This window comes from Diorhabda sublineata, chromosome 1 (genome assembly GCF_026230105.1).
Source record: "Diorhabda sublineata isolate icDioSubl1.1 chromosome 1, icDioSubl1.1, whole genome shotgun sequence".
NCBI lineage: Eukaryota > Metazoa > Arthropoda > Insecta > Coleoptera > Chrysomelidae > Diorhabda > Diorhabda sublineata.
The window spans coordinates 35,790,336-35,805,052 of record NC_079474.1 but is presented as its reverse complement, the minus strand read 5'-3'; the positions used below and the strand labels follow the sequence as shown (position 1 = coordinate 35,805,052).

Below are 14,717 nucleotides of genomic sequence, written 5' to 3'. Positions count from 1 at the left end.
ATGCCAACAAAGCCATTCCAGTTATCAGTTACATGTGGTTTTCATTAACTAAATTTCTATTGTTTGAATTATACAGTTATTAAAGAAATATGTTAAACAACAGTGATATGGATGAATTGGAACAGATTTTTTAGAGTGAAATAATTTCGTTTGAATTGTTATTGAATCCCGCTAATTCACATGCGATGAACCAACACAATTTATGTGTGTTATACTAAATATATAAAACTATTGATTTAATTTCAAAATTTCGATCTAATCATCAGTGTTTTAGGAGGGTGAATAACAGAATAACTTCGAATAATTACAAACATTTTTTGAGCAAGCAAACATTTAGAAAAAGATAAATACTTTCGAGAGTTCTCGATTTTATGTCCAGCTGCAAATCCGCCAACTTTTTCAAATCTTATTAACTAACAAGGGTCGTGATAATCCTTTTTTCAGATGAACAACATGATTCTTTTAGTAAAGTTTGCTGGATAAGTATCATTTTAACATCGTGAAAAAATTACGAAGATGCTAATGAAAGGTTTAAGCATGTTTTCAGAAATAAATGGAACCAAAATATTCCGCCGGGTACTGACTAGACTCATATTTTTGTGATCAGCTTTACTAAGACTCTCTTTCAAAATAGTATGGATGACTTTTATGGACAATTGCTAAGTGGTACCTAGGTCTGTGAATAATCCTTGGGGGCATACATTGTTGACAGAAAAAAGTGGATATGGAATTCCAAGCCCACAATACTGAATATTAGAGTCACCTGGTAAACGGGTGGCCTAAGGATGAATGCAGGCATTCATGCCTGCATGGAGCAGGTTTCTGTGGAAGCAGATTAATATCGCTTTGGTAACACGCTGCTATCTTCCAAGCCAAAATTGGTGTCTGTTATGTAATAGTTTTGCTTACATGTATTTGGAGTATTTGTTTCTGTATTAGTTATAGTTGTTATATTATTTTGTGAGGGTTATATGTAAGACTAGCCCTGGGATACCTACCGCCCACAATAACATTTACTTATCTGTAGTCATGCGATATCAGCCGAACCAGTGTACTCTAGCTTATGCTACGCACCAGTAAGTAAGAAATCGGTGGATACTCAAGGCGTAAGACAAACATAGATGTGGCTTCTATCTGTTTTACCAATCTATTACTCTGTTAAATAAGGCGTGAAATATGATAGTTGATACAAGACACCGTCATCTAAGATGCTCTATGCTTCAGGCATCACGTACGATATGGAGGTAATGGAAACTGCAGACCATATTATTAGCACTTGCTCAGTACTCACCCGTGGACGCTTCAAATACATGGGCAAGCCTGACAGTAAGGCCAGAGACGTTAAAAAGTATCAAAATATCTTTTTGAAATACAATGGCCTTTGGTAGTTTCAAGTGAAACTAGGAACTCACTGTAACGACAAAAGATGAGAATAGCTCTATGAGAACAAAGTTTTACCTGGAATTTTTATATTATTAACGCCAAATATTGTGTTTATTGTAAGATATTGCTCGTTGATGTTTTTGTAAACTGAAAGCATGAAGCAAATACATTTATCGATTTAACAAATTAATTATTTGAAATAATAATGTAATGAACGTATCCGAAGCAAAAAGAAATTTTATCAGACTACCTGTTGTAAATGATAAGCTCTTAATAATCGTTAACAGGATGTTAAGAGAGATTGCTAGAAAAACCGGATATAAACTGATGCCTCCTACAGTATATGCGATACCGTGGGCCAGAAACTCCTAGAAAAAGATTGTAGAATAATGAGTCAAACAAAATAAATATTGGGTTTATAGGAAAGTTATAGTAATTCATTTCGCAATATAAGCGTTGTTCCGTATGTGGTACTTCTAGTATCTGGAATTGTATTATAGATATTTGCTTGTCTGTTTAGTTTATTATTTATGCTATTATAGTTACATTACTTGCAACATGAAAATTATGACAACAGAAAAGAGTTGGAAGAGTCTTAATAAATTTTTATTTATTTTTCTTTTTGATAATACTGACTTCCTCACTTTCCGTTAATTGATATTGAATCACAACATTTTATCATTAAAGCGCGATGATACTTGTGTTAATTGTAAAAAGTAAGAAATCAAATTGATGTGTTAACATTTTCGTGCCATTATTCAATAAGGACTGATGAGGAAATCCATGAAGGCCGTACAAAAACTGTGAATGTGTCTGAAAACATCGATACTGTGATTAAACGAGATGATTAACTGACATCAATGCTAACGTCGATTGGTCAACCTTTTATGGGGTGATGTAGGTTCTATTTTGTAGCCTACTGATATGAAAGATTGCTTAAATTTGACCTCTGCACACATTTATGATGATACACAAATGATGGACTATATCTAAGTGAATTTGCGGTTCTCTAGACTCTTTCTGTCTCTTGCTAATAGAGTGAAATTATCAGCATATGCTATTACTGGTATTGATTTATTGATATGACACTTCCATCGATATTACATTCCCTTAGAGTCCGTCACCCTGCCTTACCCCAGCGTTTAGTTCAAATTCCTCTGATCGTCCGTTTGTGGTTCTTACTCTTCCCTAGAATTTAGAATAGTCATTTTCACCAATCATATTAATTTTAGGGGTACTTATAGTTTTTCCATCTCCTTTATAATCGTCCTCCTTTTTAGAGTGTCGAATGCTTGTTGAAGTCGATGAATAGCATTTGCATATTAATGTTGCTTTTTTCCCTTGGTTTATAGTATGTATGGCATCTACTGTTGACTTTCCTTGTCTTCCTCTTTTTGATCTTCTCCTATTTCTGGTTCCACTACCTTTTCCAGTCTATCATTTATTAATGTTATTAGTATTTTGTATACGGTATTAAGCAAATTAATACCTCTACAATTACTACATATGTTGGGATTTCCTCCTCAGTATTGGTATAATCAATCCAGTATATAATATATATACCATACTATATATATTACAATCATCTTGTTTCACAGTTCGTAGCCATTTCAACCTAACTTCTTTTTTCTCTTTAATTTTTATTGTATATATCTAGTCAAACCAATCGTTATTTTCTCTAATATCTTTTGTACCAATGACTTTCTGCATTGCATTTATAACACTTTTCGTAATCTCTTCCCATTGCTAATCGATAGTATCTTTTTCTTTACTCTTTTGTAGTTGTTTTTCTATTTCTTTTCTCTAGTCTTCCTCTCTTTTCAGTTTCTGCACATTCCATTTTCTGCTTTTTATCATGTTGTTTACTATATTTACCATTCTTAATTTGATTTTGATTATTACTAAGTGATGATCAGTCTCAACACCTGTTCCTCTGTATGAACTTACATCTTGTATCATGTTTGCGGTGTGTTTTCCTGGCACACTATTCATGTAGTCTACTTCTCCTATTTTTGCATTCATATCTCCAATAATTATTAATGTATCATGTCTTGTGACATCTTCGCATACCTTAACCATGTTTCCATATAATTAATCCTTGTCTTCGTTTTTTGCTTCTTCTGTTTGTGCCTTAAACAACATAAATGTTAACCTAGTAAACATAGTTGTATACTGTGAACGACATAATCTGAGAAAGTTTAATTTTTTCAATATAGAATCCATGAGAATCCATTTTGATATTCAACAGTTTTGTTCACCAATAAAAATTTTAAGCTTACATTTTCAACAATGAGTCAACCAAAGACATTCATATATCTTTGAAGTCAACCCTATAATCCCATAAGAATGAATTAAAATTGTTAGATTCCATCAAAGAAATTTTAAATTTTAACATCGCTGTGAGACTTTTTTATGTTGAATGCCTGCTTGAATGTTATGTTAAAAATATATAATAGAAGATGCATGTTTCCAGTTCACATTATCACTGAGAAAATACTCCCACAGCAGTTAGAATGGGCAAAACTGAGCTTTTTTGATTTCTTCATCTTAACGTTTATGTATGAAATCGTCTATGTGTTTTCCCTGAGATCTTGCATGAAATATAATTCTAATATCTTCCAGTTATTTTTTGGTATTTTGTGTACGTATATTCATGTATTTATCTATCCATCTAATATCTCTAATAAAGACAAGGGATATCAAATATGATATTAATTTTGTGTTAATTGTAAAATCTTGTCCAACAAAGTAATATTTCAAAAAATAATGAGTGGGCAAGAAATTATTAAATTACCAGTATTAGCAACATAAATAAGCATCTACTAATTTCGAATATCATATTGTGTCATAATTTCCTCAATAAAAAACAAATTATTACGTCGTCGACAAAGTTCAGAATTGTATTCGCATATGATGGCTATTTATAATATAATTTATATTATACGCCTTCAGCTTGTTGAATCATTTACTGTTAAACAGGTGATAAGGTTTATACCAAGAATTTTTCACTAATTCTAGATTTCATGAGATTCGGACAATTGCTGTTTTGTATACATTTATATTCAGACAAATGTCTGCCTGATTAAAATAAAAAAGCATACCAATGCTGATATAAAAAAGGAGAAAACCCCAATTATATTTATATATGTGTTTTCGATTAATTTATTCAATTATTTAGTATATCTTGTTAGTAGCCAGAATGATGTAGCAAATCACTTTACAAAGATTTTCCCAAAGTATATTGAATCGTATTATTTTTAATCTTCAAACCAGGTCAATAAATATATTATTGTCACTTATAGAACACAACACGCTTGATGCAATACTAAATACAACGATTAAATAATTAAATGTGATTTAGACTTTCTCAAATTAGTGTGTATTTCCAGTAATTACGAACCAACGTACATGCTCTGTTTAAGCTAATCGTCAATAAGGTCTGTGATTTGTTTCGATATCACCTATAAAATCGCGTTTGATACCGAGTGAACCACAGTCTACCCCGATGTTTGTTTTTACCTACTTAAAGCTGCATTCATAAACCTCACAACTTTTTTGTATACCTATGAAAATATATGATTTTGGAATGATTTAACTATTTTTACTCAAGATACCATTCTAGTCACGTCTGTAAATCTAGAAAGGTCGAGTCGGCAGAATCACTCGTTTTTTTGGATCAAAATTCAGTGCTCATTTAGTGCTGATAACAGATATTTGGTGCTGTGATAGGTGGATCAAAAATGAGAATACTGCTAATTATTAACCTAGCAGTGTACCGTTCGTGACAACGTTATGATACAGTTGCACAGAAAGTCACGTGAGCTAATAATTTAGTGCTTAATTAGTGCTGCCTGTATAAACAAACAGATTTTTCGAAAAAAGATTTTTTCGGTTTTTTAGTATAACTTACTACCGACATATGACACAAGCAATCATGATCAGAGCTAAAAGACGACTTTAAGATCAGCATTGGTGAAATTGAAAAGAGTTACTAATTAGTGCTAAATTACTGCTGCCGGTAAAGCCAGAAAAATGTTTAGAAAAATAATTTTCTAGCTTCCCACTAAGAAAATCGTAGATTTTAATGAATCGGAAAGTTTCAGATTTTACCCCGTTTTGTGAAAATCGAGGTTTCACCAGATCTCGACGTTGTAAGGTCACAGGAAACTACCCCGACTACCATCATGATATTGTCACTATGTTTGTGTGTGTGTGTGTGTGTGTGTGTGTGTGTGTATGGTTGTGTGTATGTCACTATTTAGTGCTCAATTAGTGCTGTCGTTGTAGCGGATGATTTTTTTTTAAATCAACTACTGCTGTTTGCTTATACGAGCACTAAATTATTAGCACATTAGGACTTTCGCTGCAACTGTTTATACTAGTCATTATTTACTATCACTACCAAACCTATAATGTCGAGTGAATGAGACTAAAGTAGTAAAAATATAAGATAAACATCTGTACACTGCAAATCTTAATTACCCAATTTGAATTCTGCATTATCAGTGTAAATGAGTGTGAAAAAAACCATACTGAGGAGGCGTATTGCTTCTATTCTGTGAAGAGTCTGAGCAGTTTAGTCCTGCCCAAATCATCACATAGAATCAAACGGAAATTCACTAACGCGAACTTCTAATTCGGTGTGAGTTACTTGGTTTGAATTGGATTTAGTCGAAGTTCTAATTCGGTGTGGATTTGTTTTTACCAAACTTTTAACTTGGTATGAGTACTGGGTTTGATCTCGGTTTAGGTAACTTTCCAACTCGGTTTGAGAAAAACGTTTGTTTTCATTAAATGATTAAATAAATTCGCTGTTCTTCGTTCTCAAAAAATATGGAATTAATATCAATTCGATTTACAATAGAATATACTATTATGAAAACGTTCAAAAAAAAAACATAAATTTATTCACTAAAAATTTTAAATAGACTGTCTTAGGGTCAGCTTACTATTTTTTTAAATATTTGTTTAGATTTATAATCGTAATTACAGATATCTGTATATACCCCCTTACAATAATCAACGAGTTTCAGTATTTCTAAAAAAATCTAATGATAATACCAACTAACAGGCTGGAATGTTCCCTATGGTCTAATTTTTTTTATTATATTAAAACATTTCGAGTATAATATTTTTAAAGTATTATTATACTATATGAATAAAGTTATAGATGGTTTCATATAAATTCCAGATCACAACAATAACCGTCTACATGTATTATTTAAGTCATCCGCTACAAACGTTTGTGTACGTGTTTTTTAAACCTTGAATTCAGTGAATAATAAATACCGTATAACAGGTAACAAACGAAGAAATTGTAATTAGTAAAACTATGTAGTCGCAGTCACTGAACTGGCAGCTAGTGTTCGACTGTTAGCGAGGACTTGGATGTCGTCGAAAATTGACCTCCGGTACGGCCCGATTAGAGAGAAATCATATTTATCATTTTAAATTCTCGTATGATACAAATTAATCTAATATAACTATTAATTATACAGTGACATAGAAATCTAAGCACCCAATAAATATTGTTTTTTATTTCAGAGATATTTCACGTTATCATAAAAGTTCTGATAAAATATTAGAATTGGAATATTTTTTCTTGTCAGTACTGGACGAACCGACCCATTTCGATATCAGAGTACAGAATTCATTCGAGACCATTGGTTGGAATCGCTGTCTTACAAGAATTCACAAGTGTTTATCAAGCCTAGAGTGTAAAGAAAGATCGATAGAGTTCGAATTGTGGAAGGAAAGCTGTGAATACTGTTTTCAGATGTTATTATAAACATCGCCTAGCATACAATTTCTCATCGATAAAGACAATCGATGGACTTACTAGTTACCGGATCTGCCGAGACATACATGATGATAAAGCAAGAGTAATAATCGCACCTTTAGTCTTCATCAAGAGCAATATGAATGCACATCGATATCTAGGAATAATGGATAATAGGGATACAAAATCCAACTTTTTGGTAAAATAACACTTGCTACATACATACATCAGACAAACCTTGTACTAATTCTATTACACTCAAATTCATTTTCTACCTTGACCTTAGAGTGTCTCCAACTTAACACGCGAAAAACACAATCATCAGAATCATGTGACTATGAATATGACAAGAGTCATTACGGAATATGTCACAAAATCATGAAACTTACTATTATCCTAATCCGATTGTGAGGAAATTTCAATCCTTTATATTTTCGAACTCCGAAAAATCAATTCAAAATATTATTGAAATAACAGTATATTAAATATAAGCAGTAATGTAGGTCATAATTCACTTAAAGTTTGTAGAAGGAGTCGCAGGTGAGAGCTCCCATGACTAACTATCACCGCAAGTTAAATACTATACTTTATCTACGACTATAACAATAAATTATGGATACAAGTAAAGAGAAAGAACTCATTTTGTATATTTTTAAAATTAATTGGGAAGTTACAGCAAAAACTGAATTATGCAAATTTATTGTTTCTTTTTGGTTTGTTCCATATACGTTGTTGATGTACCAACAGGTTGAGGTGTTATTGATCTAAATATTTCATTCTGTCTTAAAGACTTTTCGGAAACTATAACCCGGGTTGAGGTAGATTACCAGCTGATTGTGAATTCTAGCCTAGAACGAGATTTAGATCACAGTTTCCTAACGTTGGGTTCAATTTTCAAATTTGAAATTTAAACACAATCTCCAAGAACTTTTCGAGTTTTATCACTTTTTTGTGCTTTAGTTCTTCTGTGATATTTATTTAGTTATATCAATAGATTCTATATTTTTAGTGTGCAATTAACAACGGTTTACCCCCTATTTTGCACTAAAGTTTAATATCAATAATCTAATTTTATCAGTAAAATGTAGTAGACAGCCATTTAAGAAGAACAAATAACTCTTAAAACGTCAAAAAACCCTAGAAAAATTAAACAACCCGTCAATCTATCGTATTTAACCACCGGTTTACTAGAGTAGAAAGGATCATAACGACTACGACGCGATTGAATCAGTTTCTGAACAACAATGAACGTATCTGGGTTAGTTCCGAACGTTCAGACCATGATCGAGTGAACTGGATCGTAATTTTCGTAGTCTTTTAATCTTTTCGGAATCATCAAGGTATCTCTGAAATTAAATTATTTTACAATTTGAGTGATTTTATTAGAACATTGAGAAAATTTAGTGAGACTTGGTGTAATTTTACGATTTTCTAATATAAATCTTACTTGGAAAGTAATTATACTCAACTGCCTACTATTTATCAATAACAATTTTTGAAAATTATGAAAAATTTCTAGTTTTTAATCAACTTTGTTTTATTGTAGAATTACAAAAAAAATTAATGGAAATATTTGATAGATGGCGCTATCTACGTCGTTTTTACGTCATTTTACAAAAATATATAGTAAAATTGCTAATGAAATTTTCTAGTCCTGCTTAGTAAATTTTATAAAATGTTTTGTAATTTTTTCAATCTGAATTGAATTATTTTTCTCAGTAAATTCACTAAATTGTTGTGCGTTAAAATTTCCTATACATGATTAGCAAATAAATTTTTAACAGTGTAAGTTTTTCACCATTGCTCCAAATTTATTAATGCCAATTTGTTGTGTGTGATATTTTAAAGGACATAATGCATTATCCAAATATTTCACTAAATTAAAATCTGAAACAGTATTTGGAAAATGGACTAAAAGGTCATCAATACGATAAAAACAATAGAATTGCATTAACTAACCATGAAATATCAAAAAACACAAATTTAATTACAAAGATTCAAAAATTCTTGAAACGGAATCTAATACACGAAAAAGAGAATTTTTAGAAATGGTTCACATTCATAAGAACGAAAATGCTATAAATAATAAAAAAAAATAATTTACGTAAAATGTATAGCTCTATTTTGTAGATTCTAATAGAACTACAAATAATTTAACTGAATATTGCTCTATATTTGAGATGTAAGGACTAAGAAAAATTTAATTTTTCTTATTAGAAAAAAGTTCTAAGTTAATTTCATCCTTAATTTGATATTCATGATTAGGGTGATCTACAGATCAATATAAATACGCAAATTGTTAGTGTCAATATCATATTTTAATAAAGACTTAAAATTAGTCAAAACGTTAATTTTTATCTATCTTCTAAAAATTATTAAAAAAAACTAATTAGACTAATAAGAACATTTAGAAGCATAAACATATCAAATGGTCTAAGAAATAAGAAATTAAAGAAATTTACAATTATTAGGTATGAATTTGAAATAGTTATTGTAATTTATGTGGTTTTGTTATTTGCATTATTCTATATTAAATAATAATGACAATAAATATATTAATTAATATTAAATGAAGCACCCTATATAACATTAATATTACAAAAATGGTATTCTCAGTATTCTTTGAATAAACAAAAATATCTTTTATATCTTTGGATCTATTTTCTATTTATTTGAGTACTTTTTTAAGTGTCTTCGGATAAGTACTTGAGTTTCTTTTCTTAAAAAAGTAATATAGATACTCAACGGTCGATTTAGTGATAGTATATACATTGTTGTCAAAACTATAACGAACTAACAAAAACTAGTAATTAATTTATTTTTAAATATTTTCTTTTGTTGAAGCATTAAGATTCCCGTTACTGGTTAATGTTATCAAAAGATTGGATCGTTCATCTGAGATTTCAATATTAGAAAACAGCGATACGCGTAAAGTCAATAAAAAATGTAAGGTGACATAAAGAAATGAATTTTCTTACATAATCAATAACAATACAGTTGAATAAATTAAATTTACAACATAGTAAAATTTCACGTGAACATTATCATGATTATTGTTTGTGATTGAGATGTTTAATTAAAGATTAGAAACAAAAAATACATCCATTATAATTAAGTGATTTGAGTTTGAAAAGGATTTGATATGTTTTTGTATCACTAAAATTCAAATCCAAGTTGTATTGCGACTCACAAACAAGAAAGCGAGAATGTAAAAAAACGCATGCGTGGATAATGATGCAACTACTGTATTTGGTAAGATAAAATATGTTTAGTTCAATGAAAAAATAGGAAGGTTTTAGTAAGAGTTGCATAAAGAACATATTTAAGCAAAACATAATTCATCCATCCAAACCGAAATTTATTCACACCTCACAAGATTATGGTTATGACACGAGGCTTGGCTTCAGTGCAGCTATACGTAAAAAAACTTTTTTGAATCGAAGGGGTTTTTTACTACATAATTTTATTTTCTCATGGATAGAATTTTTTTATCATGTATTGTCACACTGAAAACCCTTATAACAGGATTCACGGTAATAAACTAAGGAGTATAACTAGAACACAACCCGAATCCTCCTAAAATCCTCATTTTTTTCGAGAGTAATGCTCTATTTTTCAAGCTAATAAAAATAAAAACTGAATTGCTTAACTATAGTACCGGCAATAGAAAATCTGCTCCGGTGCGAAACAAACAATACCATTGTTGTCATTATTAATCATAATAACCTTATGACACATTAAAAATACGACATCGAAGTTGTCTTTTTGATAAAAAAAGTAAAATTGCAGTTTGTCGTGAAGAAGGGATAAGTCGACGAGGAATCAGGAAAAGTTTTGTTATTAATTATTGAAAAAGTTCCATTCAACATGAATCAAACAGGAAAAAAATTTCACCAAGAACTAAAAGAAGAATTTTTGTTGCAGAAAGCAATATCTTAGAAAGTTGTAAGTACATCTGCGGTATGTGGTGTAAATGTTTCGCGGTGTACGAATGAAATAATATTTAACAAAAATGAGTACATCGTGCGTCGAAAGTTGCCTCTTCCACGTCATAAAATAATCAGGTTCAAGTTTGCTCGCCAGAGAATGGACCACAAATGGACTTTTGTACGTTATTCTTCAAACATTTTAAGAACTTGTAGATAATGTTTTCTTATGAAAAGACCTTCAAATTATAGTTCTGATGGATTGATTTGTTACTGTTGCTTTTTAAATAAAGATCCCCATTATTTTAGGAACGCGGCACTTGTAATGTTTTGGACTGCCTTTACACAGTTGGAAGTTTTGTCGTTAGCGTATCCGTCAACAAAAATAGTAGAGAATACCTCAATGACATTAAATTCCTTTTTTGATTAAAAATGATTATTCCAACAACGTACGGATTCATGTCAGTAGAGAATCATTAGCTCGGTTTTAAGAAAGAAATATCGAACTACTGGAGTGGCCCTTGTGCACATGAACCTGTTGAAAATCTATGTTAAATTATGGTTGGTCAGATTTACGCTGGAAATAAACAATATGCCAAAATAAATGAAATAAAAAATGCAATATAGAATATAAGGACCAATTTAGAACCAGATTTATAAATTATTTCAGTTGTTGGTATAACTTCAAGAGTTTATGAGTTGATACAAAAAACAAAGGACCGGTTTTCATTATTACTTTTTATATTTAAACGGTTTTATGTATATTATTTGTTATGTGTGGGGATAGACTTATGCACTATAATCGTTTCTAAATCGTTTTATTTCTCTTTTTCATTTGTAATTCTATATACGTTAAATAATATAACATTATTATAAAAAAAATAGTCTATATACAGTTTAGTAAATTTTTAGCAGTTTGAATAATTTGATCGTAGTTTCTATAGGATAATTGAATAAAGGTATGTATGTAATTGCAGATTGATGGCTTGATATATATTTGGATGGATTTAGTGTTGTTCGTTTTGTTTTTGTATAAACATATAATAAGATATCCAGTCTTTAATTGGGCACCCCACAAGGAAGTATATACAGTGTAACTTTTGAACTTGTTTGATCTATAGTCTCCTTCAATATTGATCTATATGAGTATTTCTGTGTCTAACTTTTTCAAAAAATATAAAAAAGGAAATACAAAAGCAATTGAAATAATCAAAATAGTTTCCTTGATAGGGATATTTTCGGAACGCCCCCCAAATACACTAGTATCCATCAGCGACCCCTCAGTCGTTTCGTTACTAGATGACATTTATTCGCAAATATTGAATGAAATTATTAAGTAATTATTACTGTTAATAAGGATTGAATTTAATTATGTAAAAAGCTATTTTGGTAGATAATCATAGGATATTCAAACTTCGTATTAACACGAAACCAGTGTTGTATTTAAAAGAAGTATATTTAATTGATTCCGATAATTCTTTTACCAATAAGTTCATTATAACTGTGAAGTGTTAGTAATTATGCAATAGGTAGTTACACTTTTTGTATATGTGTTTATATATATTTCGAAATTGTTCGAAACAATATAAAAGTATAAATCAGTAATATAAAATGGTATTGCAGGATTTCGAAATCGTGAGAACAAATTAAAAAAGAATTATAGGTGTATCATAAGCAAATTCTCATTTAGTATCTAATGTCAATGTGAAGACGTAAGAAAGCAGAGTTGCCAGTTATGTTTTATGGAAATGTTAAAGTCCTTCCAATATCAATTGCAGGTTACAAAAACCCGACAATTTTGTTTGATTTACCATCACGAATCGAAAAATCCACTTTAAAATTAGCTTTTTATCAAAAATTATAGATCAAACTTCGGATTTGTTAGCGACATAATAATCAAATTAAGTGATAGTGATCTTTTAAAACGTTATTCTGTTCTTGAAGAACGACTGACAGATCAGGGTAATAAAGATAGAAACTTCAATAATTTGTTAAATAAAATTAAAGCGTTACAGTTGTTTTAAATAACTGATGATACCAACCCCTTAAGTATTTTAAAATATATATTTGAAAACAATTTAATCTTCACCCTTCCAAACGTAAGCATGTCTGTAGCTGCTGGTTAGCGACATTTTTCAAACTTAAAAATCATTGAAATCCATTTAAGACCCACAATGCTTCAAGAAAGGTTGTCTGGGCTAGCAATATTAGCAATTGAACATGAAAATTTTTATGATATAAATGTTAACGATGTAATTGATGAATTTTCAACAGTACTCTCAGAAAATATCGCTACTACAGTAGCTATTTGCCAGTTTTTCTACTATATCTAGCTTTTGATTTTTAATCTTCTTTATCTCAACGTTTTAAAAACATTGCAGCCTTTTTTATTAAATAACATCACCATTGACGTCATTGAATCTATAAAATTCTTAGGTTATGGACAATTCCTTAAAATGGAAGTTACATATTGTCGCCTATTTAATAAAAATTAAGTTCTTCCTGTTTTGCGCTGAGATCAGTTTCCAAAGAATTGAACTTATCCACCTCCTTAACAGTTTATTATGCCCTTATTGAGTTGCATCTCCGATATGCCCTTACCTTCTGGGGTACGTGTGATTCGAGCGAATCTTCAAACTACGAAAGAGAGTTGTTAAATATTTACTCGGACTAAACAGAAGGCTGCAGGGACTTCTTTAAAAGATTAAAAATTCTGACTCTTCACATGTTTGCCTAAATCGTAAGCACGCTTCTAACCACTTAGGAATGGAACCTTTACCTACGTTCAGAATTAGTCAAGAGCTCAATATTTTACAATGCAAAAAATGCACAGTCACTTATCAATTGAAATCAAACAGATGTTTTTTCCCGCCTTCCGCAAAAATTTGTGGGCATATTAATTATTACCTATTACTATTACCTATAATTTTGTTACTAATTGTGGTTTTATTCTGTATATTGAAATTTTATTTGTATCTTTATTTAGTTATTTTTGTTTTTTTTTCAGTTTTCACAGGCTTTTGTCTGCAAATTGTAACAATTCTTTGTTAATACAGCATTTCTCTCTATCTCTATCAGAAAAATCTGTATATTTCTTAAAATATTTAAATATAAGTAGAAAGTAGACGTCAGGCAATATTTCTATTATTTCTTTCCAAAAAAATGTGTTTTCAGTTTTGGTTTTTTTAGTATTTATGAACAGCGTGTGTGTATCCCATTAGTTAAGTTAATGCTTTAATATGGTACTTAACAAGCATTTATTTTGTTACGATTTCTTTCTCTTTGTTTCATTTTGATATTTTAGTTTACAAATAAATATGACTTTTAAAGTTTAGTTTTTTGTTTTATTTCAAGTACTTACTTACCTATCTACTTACCTTCAAAGAAAATGCCAAAAATATTTTTACTACATATATGTAGTAGCCCTTACGGGGGCTCTGACTATACATCTATTGTCTTTTACCCTTGTTCTAACAAATCTAGTTGATAAATATTGAAAAAATACATATTAATACTTATACTTTGTGTACATCACTATGCGATAATTTCGAAAAATCAACTAAAAAGTTGTATACTGATAAAGAACAAGAATTAAAGAGGTAAATCGATTGTACATGTGATTATAATCA

The 14,717-nt window shown here is 30.2% G+C and overlaps 1 protein-coding gene across 2 annotated transcripts in view; it reads right to left on the bottom strand.

The window, feature by feature from the left end:
* The window catches only part of LOC130442165 (putative polypeptide N-acetylgalactosaminyltransferase 9), a 243,610-nt gene that overhangs the window by 87,136 nt on the left and 141,757 nt on the right, over nt 1–14,717 (bottom strand). The window lies entirely within an intron of this gene.